The sequence below is a fragment of the Jaculus jaculus genome, chromosome 4, assembly GCF_020740685.1.
Source record: "Jaculus jaculus isolate mJacJac1 chromosome 4, mJacJac1.mat.Y.cur, whole genome shotgun sequence".
Lineage (NCBI taxonomy): Eukaryota > Metazoa > Chordata > Mammalia > Rodentia > Dipodidae > Jaculus > Jaculus jaculus.
The window spans coordinates 95,439,689-95,449,103 of NC_059105.1; positions in this window are offsets into that span (position 1 = coordinate 95,439,689).

Consider the following 9,415-nt stretch of genomic DNA (forward strand, 5'->3'; position numbering starts at 1 on the left):
TATTTGTAGAGGGTTTTCTATAGATTCTGTGCCTGAATGTGCCTTTTTTTCTGTGGATCTTTTTCCACCTTTACAGTTTTTTGAATGCAATGCTCATTTAAGTATCAGAGGGAGAGCTATATATCAGGATTTTAAAGAAGATGAGAGAAAAACTAAAAAAACTTACACACACACACACACACACACACACACACACACACAAAACTACTTCCCAAAGAAGGCAGCACAAGGTTTTTTTCTGCGTGTAGCAATAGGCATATTTAAAAAAATAAATTCTAAAATGACTTACATGTAGACAAGTAAAGGATACAATTTTAAATATATTATGCAAGCTCAAAAAATGTTCAAAAATTATGTGTGTTATGAGAAATGATGGGTATTGTTAATGTTCATATTTTTCCTGATACAAAATCCTCTTAATTTTGCCATAGGAAGAGGCAATTTTTAAAGCACGCCCTGCCATGGTTGTTGGGTATTGTTATTCCCACTATCAGCATTCCTTCATTTGTTTCAGCATTACTTCATTTAATGCAATGTACTTTGATACATATAATTATGAGCATATAAAACTACATTTTCAATATATAGGATATAATTGGTATAGAACAAAGGGACTGGAATTTCCTCCCCAGATGGATGAGAACTAGAAATATGACTTAATTTCCCAGTGTGATGTTTATATCTCATTGTTCACTTGACAGGATTCAGAGTCACCATGGAAACCAATCTCTGGGAATATCTGTTTGGTATCTTCAAGATTAGGTCAGTTAAAATGGAAAAACACAACCTAACTGTGGGATTCCATGGGATAGGACATGAGTTTAATCAAAAGAAAAAAAAAGTGGGGCTGGAGAGATATCTTAGAGGTTAAGACACTTGCCTGCAAAGTCTAAGGAACCAGGATTGATTCCTCATACCCAAGTAAGCCAGATGCATATGGTGGCACATGTGTCTGGAATTTGTTTGCAGTGCCTAGAGTCCCTGGCATGTCCATTTTTTCTATATCTCTACCTCTTGCTCTCTTGGTAATAAATATTATTAAAAATAAAACAAAGAAATTTAACTAAGCAGCAGCAGTTATTGCTCTCTGCTTCATGATTGACCAGCTGACTCATGATCCTACTGCTATGCCATTTCTTCCATGATAGACTGTCACCACAAACTGTAAATGGAAATGAGCCCTTCTTTCTTTTCATTACCTCTGATCAGGGATGTGGTCACAGCAATGAGAAAGTAGCTGGTACACCAGTTTAAAGTTTGAAATAGTAGTCATAAACATTGCATTATCAACTGCTACATGTGTATGAATTCTTAATAAACTTTCTACCTATAACATGATGATTACTTGTTCTCAAATGATGGAAATTTGTAATTGGAAAAGTTAAGGGACAAAAAATGCCAACAGGCAAAATTACTGGATAGATCTATTTGGCATTTTTTTCTTCTTTTATGTGTGTGTTGGAGGGAGGCAGTGAGAAATAGGAAGAAAACCCACTGACTGATGGGGTGGTACATTTTTTTTACAGAGAAGTGTTCTCAAAGAGTCGCCATTGGTTCTGAGTTTGCAGTAGCATTTATAAATTTAAAGCTGGTTTGAATGATGATTCACATGGAAATTAGACACTTGATAGGTACAGATTGTGATAGGTCTACATAAACACATTCAAGGACCTCTAATTGGTAAACTGATAAGGTGAAGTTGTACAAGTTCAAGGGGGATTTTCCAAAATTCTAAGGAAATCAGAAAGTGGACAGCCTGCCTAAATTCTAATGAAGTTGTGGGTATGGGGAATGGGGAGAACAATGGGCAAAAGCAAGTGGATAGCTGGTGCCTGAAAAGTCCAGAGTACTGGACATAGAGATGTGTTTCTTTCCGTGAGGGCCTACTCTCCTGAATAAACTACTTACAGCGTAAGCTATCTGGCTCGTAATCACTACCAGTGGTGCTCTCATAAAGACTCTTGATCAGGTATGTGTTGCATTAAAAGGAAGAGAGAATTTAGAGACCACACAATTCTGAAAAGTTAATCCCAGCTCGGTTTCATCCTGGCACTTCATGTAACTTTACCTGGGAAAATAAAACTGGCTTCAAAGTACATAGACTCAGAAGTTGCAATTTATAGATGATAAGGTTCTATAACAGTTTGAAGCAAATAAGAAGTTTTATATGACTATCTCCTCCAAGACGAAAGATTCCCTCCCTTCTTCAGGGAGAAGAGAGGTTCATGGACTCAGGGAGCTAATAAAATGTATAAGTCTCAGTAAACTCAAGAAATTACATAATTCACAAGGTCCCTTCCCAAGATTATATAAGCAGTAATAATTACTAGGGAGAAGAAACAGCTGTGGAGCTACCTGCACATTATGCAAAGAGCTCAAGGGATGCAGCTTGTGTGAGTTGTTGCCCTTTCTGAATTGGCTTTTTAGTAATTTGGCTACCTTTAATTTACTCATCTTCCTGTATATAGCTTCTCACTCATCCTTCTGCACTCACCCCATCTCTACCTCCTATATGTAACTCCAATAAGATCAACGGTTTTCTAAGCTAGACCCACTGTGATCATTTCTTTTGTCTGTCATTATTGCTCTAACTGGGGTAAATGGATATTTTTTCACCTCTGCCCGGGAAGAGGCACATACTAGGAATAGAATGACATACTTCTAAGTTTTCAAGGAAAGCAAGAAATGAAGGCAATCAATAATCATTTAGTCATTGACACAAAACAGAAATAGATCAGAGAAACAGCATGTGGTTGTTAGAATCACATGTCTCACATCACCTCCCATGTTTCAAATGTTTGGTTTCCCAGCTGATAACAATTTGAGAGGTGGAGACTTCATGAAAGAAGTATCTTATGGGGGATGGGCTTAGGGGTGTTATAGTTAGCTCTTTCTTGCTAATGTTTAGCTCACTCTCCTGGTGCAGTTTGCTACCTGCTATGGGAGAGGTGATGTCCAGTGTCTGCTCATGGCATGCTTTCTTCTGCCATAATGAAGCTTTCCCTAGAGACTATAAGCCAAATAAATCCTTTTTTCCCATCAGCTACATTTATTTGTGTATTTTGCCCAAGCAACAAGATGATAACTATGATACAGTAAATAAATATATTCACTTATGTCCAATGTATGGAGTTTTTAAAGGTAATTATTCTTTCTATCCTGATTAAAAAGAATTGACTTGAACCTATATTCTAATACTTTTCATATTGCTATTAGACAATACTTTGCAAAAAAGAAAGTTAAGAGAGAATTTAGTTTGGCTCATTGTTTGAAAACAGTTCATCCATGCATAGACGACATGGTATAAGAACTTTGTCATATCTGGGTAGTTTGGGAAAAGGATTGCTCTCAGACATACCCAAACCATTTGATAAACTAATATTTGAAATGTTTTAAAGTCACTAGACCTGCCTTCTAGATCTGTGTTTGTATCTCCAGACTTGATCATGTGACTTTGTTCACTTCTTTCTGCTCTAATTGTTGTTGCCCAGTCACTATATATCTGGATAAGATGAGTGAATTGTAACCTTGACTTATCTGAATATTAGCCTGTCCCAAAATTTCTTCTACCAAGTGAATTAGTCTATGGCTTTTAAAACTAGTTATCAATCAAGATTATATGACATAAACACAATGATGCCAGATTCTTTCCCAGAATATAATTTTCTGAATACAAGAAAATACATGGAGAGAATATATAGAATAAATAATATAATTATTTCCTTCTAAACAAGTTCTCTGTAGAGTCCTTGTTCCTTCTCAAACCTCACTGTGAATGCAATATAACAAAGTATCTCATAATCCTGCAGTCAAATCTTCTCAACATGGTGAATGGTATCCAGTCTTGAACCATGAGTCAAAATAAACCCTGTCTTTCTTAAGTTTGGTTTTTCAGATATTCCACCATGGCAATGAGAAAATGAACTAATGTTAAGATTGGTTTCAATTAATGGCACTGCTACTGGGATAAATCTGACTGTGTCATTCTTAGTATTTTTGATTCAGAACTTTATTGTATGAAAGTAATGTATATTTCTCATATTCCTATCAGAGCACACTCTTGTATTTTCTCTCCTGAACCCTACCCCATGGAGGGCCCTGCTCAGTAGCGTTATCTATAACCACTGTGGAGTCATGAATGCACAGATTAGTCTCTTTTAGGGGAACAATGCCTCACAATAGTCCTTCCCACCCGGTGGTTCTTATATTCTGTCACCCCACCTTCCTCAATATTCCCTGAGCCTTGGAGGGTGAGTTACAAGTATTCTTTATAGTTGAGTTCTCAGCAGACTTTGGTTTTCTGCTTTGATGATATTTGAATCTCCTCATTGTCTACTATCATCTCCCATGCTTGGGCCACCTTGATCAATAGCTCACTGTGAGGGGTAATGTAATTCTGGCACTGGGATTTACCAGGAGCAACCCATGGTTTTAGTGTAAAGTTTTCTCCACCCTATCTTGAAAATGGTATAATGAGAGTAATGTGGACAAGTTGGGACCTGTGGTCAAAAGAAACCATAAAATTCTGTGAACACCTTAATTCTGTGACTACTTTAATGGGAGTACAGAAGATAAGAATTCCAAGAAAAATATATACAATTAAGGCCAGAAAGTCTTGAATGGATAAAGGTCTATATAGCTGCACTATTCACAATATTTAAGAAATAGAATAGCCTATATGTCTATCCAGAGATGAATGATAAATAAAATGTATATATACATATGTGTGTCTGTGTGTGTGTATCAGTTATAAAGAAATCATAAAATATGCAGAAATTGAAATAGAAATCATTATTGTAAATGAAATAAGACAGAATCAGAAAATACTATTACTTATTTTCTTTCACATGGGAATTTTAAATTTGTGTGGTGTGTTTAAATTAAACCTAGAAAGGAGACCACAAAAGAAGAAGAAATCATTCATAGGAATAATAAAAAGAGAGCATAATATAATGAGCATATTGAATATCCATAATATGATTGCAGGTCTGTAAGGGAGTGAGGAGAAGGGGACTAGAAAGAGGATCAGAAACAATGGGGAAAGAGTGGCAATAGGGGAGGAATAACACCAAAGTATGTAAAATGTTTCTATAAAGAAACTCATAACTTTTCCATGTTAACCTAAAGTGCTAATACAAATGAAGATAATAGATACCATAATATGACTTGCAAGGCTGATGAGTGAATATACAAAATATCATGCAATCCTTCCCCTATGATTTAAGGAATATAATTTCTAAATAATATTAATATCACTGAAATGGGTGAGAGTTATGTGGTATAATCATGAAACTATATGTAGAAACATATTTTAAATATAAAATACACACTCAACATTTGATTCAATATTTTTTCATCTTTTACTGTGCCCCATTGCTACTTATTGCTGCTATTACATGCTAAGATTAACTAGCTAACTTTCAGCACCCAAGCCCATTAAAGAACACATAGACACTGTCACTGTAGGTCAGCTGTGAAAATGAAGAAGACATACATAAGTGTGCAAAGACCAAGGAACTCTCCTCAGGTAAAAGATTTAAAGCTTTTTATCATCCATTTTAACTCAATATTTTTTTGTCATTCTCTCTAGGGAAGTTTCCCATTTACTTAATAAGTCAACGGTTGTTTATGATAACTTTAATGCAAAACAATTTGTTTATACACAAGTCAGATGCTGGTGACATTTACTAAAGGGGCTATCAGTACCTTTGAGTTTTTTCTGAGGTATGTCATTCAAAATTCTTGAATGACATGAAAAATGGCATAGCAGCATTAAGTGACTTGGTCCATTCCATAGAGCTATTTGGGATGATGATAAAATGGTGATTATTTTTCAATCTGTGACCCTCTATTGATATCACATTCAATGCATATCCCATCATTTAAAATATTTTATTTATTTCCAAGAAGAGCGAGAAAGAGAGAAGGAAAGACTATGGGGTGAGAGAGAATGGGCACACCAGAGCTTCTAGCCACTGGAAATAAACCCCAGGTACATCCACCACTTTTTGCATTTGGCCTACCTGGATACTGGAAAATCATACGTAGGTTGTTAGGCAAGTACCTTAACCACTGAATGATCTCTCCAGCACACATATCCCATCTTAGAAGCTTTTTAAAATATGGAATTAATTTATTTGAGAGAGTGAGAGAAATAGGGAGAGGGAAGGGGGGAGGAAGGAAAAAAGAGAATAAGGGTGTGCCAGGGCCTCTTAAATTGAAGATACATGAGCCACCTTGTGCATTTGGCTTACATGGGTACTGGGGAATTGAAACTGGGTCCTTAGTCTTCAAAGGTAAGCACCATAACCACTGAACAATCTCTCTATCCCACATATCCCATCTTAATTATATTTAAAATAATCATGTAATTTTTGGGCTAGGCCACAAAATTTTGGTAGTACAATATCTTATTACTACTAATACACCAAGAAAAAATACACTAAGCTAACTTATTTCAGGCAGTTGGATATATGGTCCATTATTTCAGGATGGTAGCAAAGAAAATACAGTAGGATCAAGTAAAACCTAGTTTAACTACTGAGAAATGAAGAGTCAGGAAAAATCAAGGTGAGTCATTGGATATTCAATATCTTGAGAGACATGGGGATAAAAATTAATTGAGCCAGGCATTGTGGCACATGCCATGAGTTTGAGACACCCTGAGACTACATAATGAGTTCTACGTCAGCCTGGGCTAGAGTGAGACCCTACCTTAAAAAAAAAAAAAAAAAAAAAAAAAAGAAGATGGCCACCGCCTAGCAGCACTACAGACAACAAGGAAAACAAAGATAGATGCAGATCCTAAGAAGAGAGCTGCCCCAACATACCTCAAAAGGGGCCCAACTGAAACTAAGGACAACTGGCGAAATAAGCAAGGGTGAGGTTTTCCTGTGAACCGGATACCAGCACAAAGGGGAAGGAGATCAATGCAGAGAAAAATCAACTCCTACCAAAGCAGAGAGCCAGAGCCTCAGAGGCCCCCCAACACCTCAGCACTGAAGCAGACCAAAAATGAACCCAACATGGCTCAGGGAAATTTTGCCGAAGAGGGGGCAGAAAGAATGTCAGAGTCACACGTTGGGTCATGATTTGCAGAGACATTTATCATACCAATAACTGGGGGCTAACTCCACAATGCACGACCCATTTACATCAACAAGGAGGGTCTAATGGGAGAGGGTAGATCATAGATGAGCCTAAATAATGGTACCAAACTGCCTGTATTTACTGAAAAGAAAACTAATAAATTAAATTAAAAAAAATTTAGGGCTGGAGAGATGGCGTAGCGGTTAAGCGCTTGCCTGTGAAGCCTAAAGACCCTGGTTCGAGGCTCAATTCCCCAGGACCCACGTTAGCCAGATGCACAAGGGGGCACACGCGTCTGGAGTTCGTTTGCAGTGGCTGGAAGCCCTGGCACGCCCATTCTCTCTCACTCTCTATCTGTCTCTTTCTCTCTGTCACTCTCAAATAAATAAATAAAAATCTTTAAAAAAAATTAAAAAAAATTTAAAAATTGAGATAATAATGTTAAATATCTGCATAGTCAAGAGAAGTGCAATTTGAAATTTTAATTAACCCTACAGAACCAGATTTGGGAATGTTTTTAGTGGTGGACTTTGTAGCCCTCTACTTTTTGTGCTCTCTAGTTCAGCTCAATTATGTGTTAATAACAATTTTCTAATTACTCCTTCTCGTCGTTTGCAACACAGCTGACTTTCAGTTTCCTGATAAATACATTCATGCAGGTTGACTATTCCTCCTTTAAAATATATAGGTTTGGACATAACACAGTGTTAGAGCATTTATGTGCAAAGCCTAGATTCCCCCCCCCCCCCATGAAAAGTTTTTAAAAGTTCTGAATACTTGGAGATAGACACAGTTTGGATTTTTCTCAGATTTTGGCATATTTGCATATATACAAAGAGACATTTTGGATAGGGTCCAAATCTAAACAGGAAATTTATTTATACTTACATTCATCTTATGCAAGTAACTTGTAGGTAATTTAGGTATAGTATTTTTAGAGTGCCTGGGTTTTGAATACAACTCACCACATAGGGTTGGGTTTGAAATTTTCCACATGATATCATGTTGGCACATAACATTTCACAACTTAGGAGAATTTCAAATTTGTAGATTTTTCAGTTTAGGATTTCTTAGTCTGTTACACACACATGTAAATCTGTATGTTACAATTATTATGTGGAATAAGCTTTTACATTAGACTGATTCATAATAAGATATAAATTTATAAGACAATATCCACACCACATTTTATGGAACTTTCGTAAAGAAAAAAAGTAGCTGGCTGACTATTCATTTATATAGCCCTTATATCATGAAGATGAAGACCAACATCAATTTCCACAAAGAATAGAGAGGACAGAAATATGAAAGAGATAGCTGTGTGTGGAATGTGCGAAAACTTGTAGAACAAGAAGCAAAGAGATTTTATTTCATAAATATGTAATACAGGGTTCAAAAAATGGACATGGATTTTTCCCTTTCCAACAAATCCTTAGAAATTCTTTGAATCTAAATTTCTCTAGTGACATTCCATGACAGGTAAAAGGTAGAAAAATAAAAAGAAACATGTTTTAAATTTGAGCTATAAAAACTTAACATGTCCTTTGCTCAGTGAACAATGTGTATTGAATCAAATCAATTAACCAAGGATAGCCACTTGTATAATTGTGAGACATTTTCCCCCTTCTGAATCAGTGTTTGACTTTAGTGGACTGAGTGAGCCCAAAAGAGGCCCAGAAAATATCCAGGAGAACCTAGAATGAAATAAAATATATACCTTCAACATGAGGTCAATTTTTTTAAACAACTAAATTTTTAGTAATTTTTCACCAGCAAAAATCCCGATTATACATAAATGTATGTATATTTTATTTACATAATTGTGTGCATAGTGAGTTATAATACAGTTTTCTTTACTTTATTAGTTATCTGTAAAGGAGCATTTTAAAGTTCTAGGATATTCACTTATATAAGCCTCTATGCTATTACTAAGAATTATTAATATTTTTCTATATTAAGAAACCAGACCCCTTCTTACTCTAAGACAGTATTCTTGTACATAAATTTTTTGTTAGCATGCAATTGGCCCTCTAGTTTGTACTTTTAACAAAAATCTCTTCTGACTCTGCCTGAATAGACATTTAACTTTGACACTTTTAGATCTCGTAAAGTAGACACACTCATATAATTGTATTATTCTCATATATGATTACCTTCCAGTTTCTATCACTGGTGAATGACCCTGCCATCTATCTAGTCCTATGTCAGGAATCTAGGGCTATAAGAGATACTTTTTTTTTTTTTTGTTTCCCTGATCCAACTTTCTTATGTCATTTTCATTTTTTAAAACTTTGTAAAGGTATACTTCCCTTGCTTTCTATCCTTT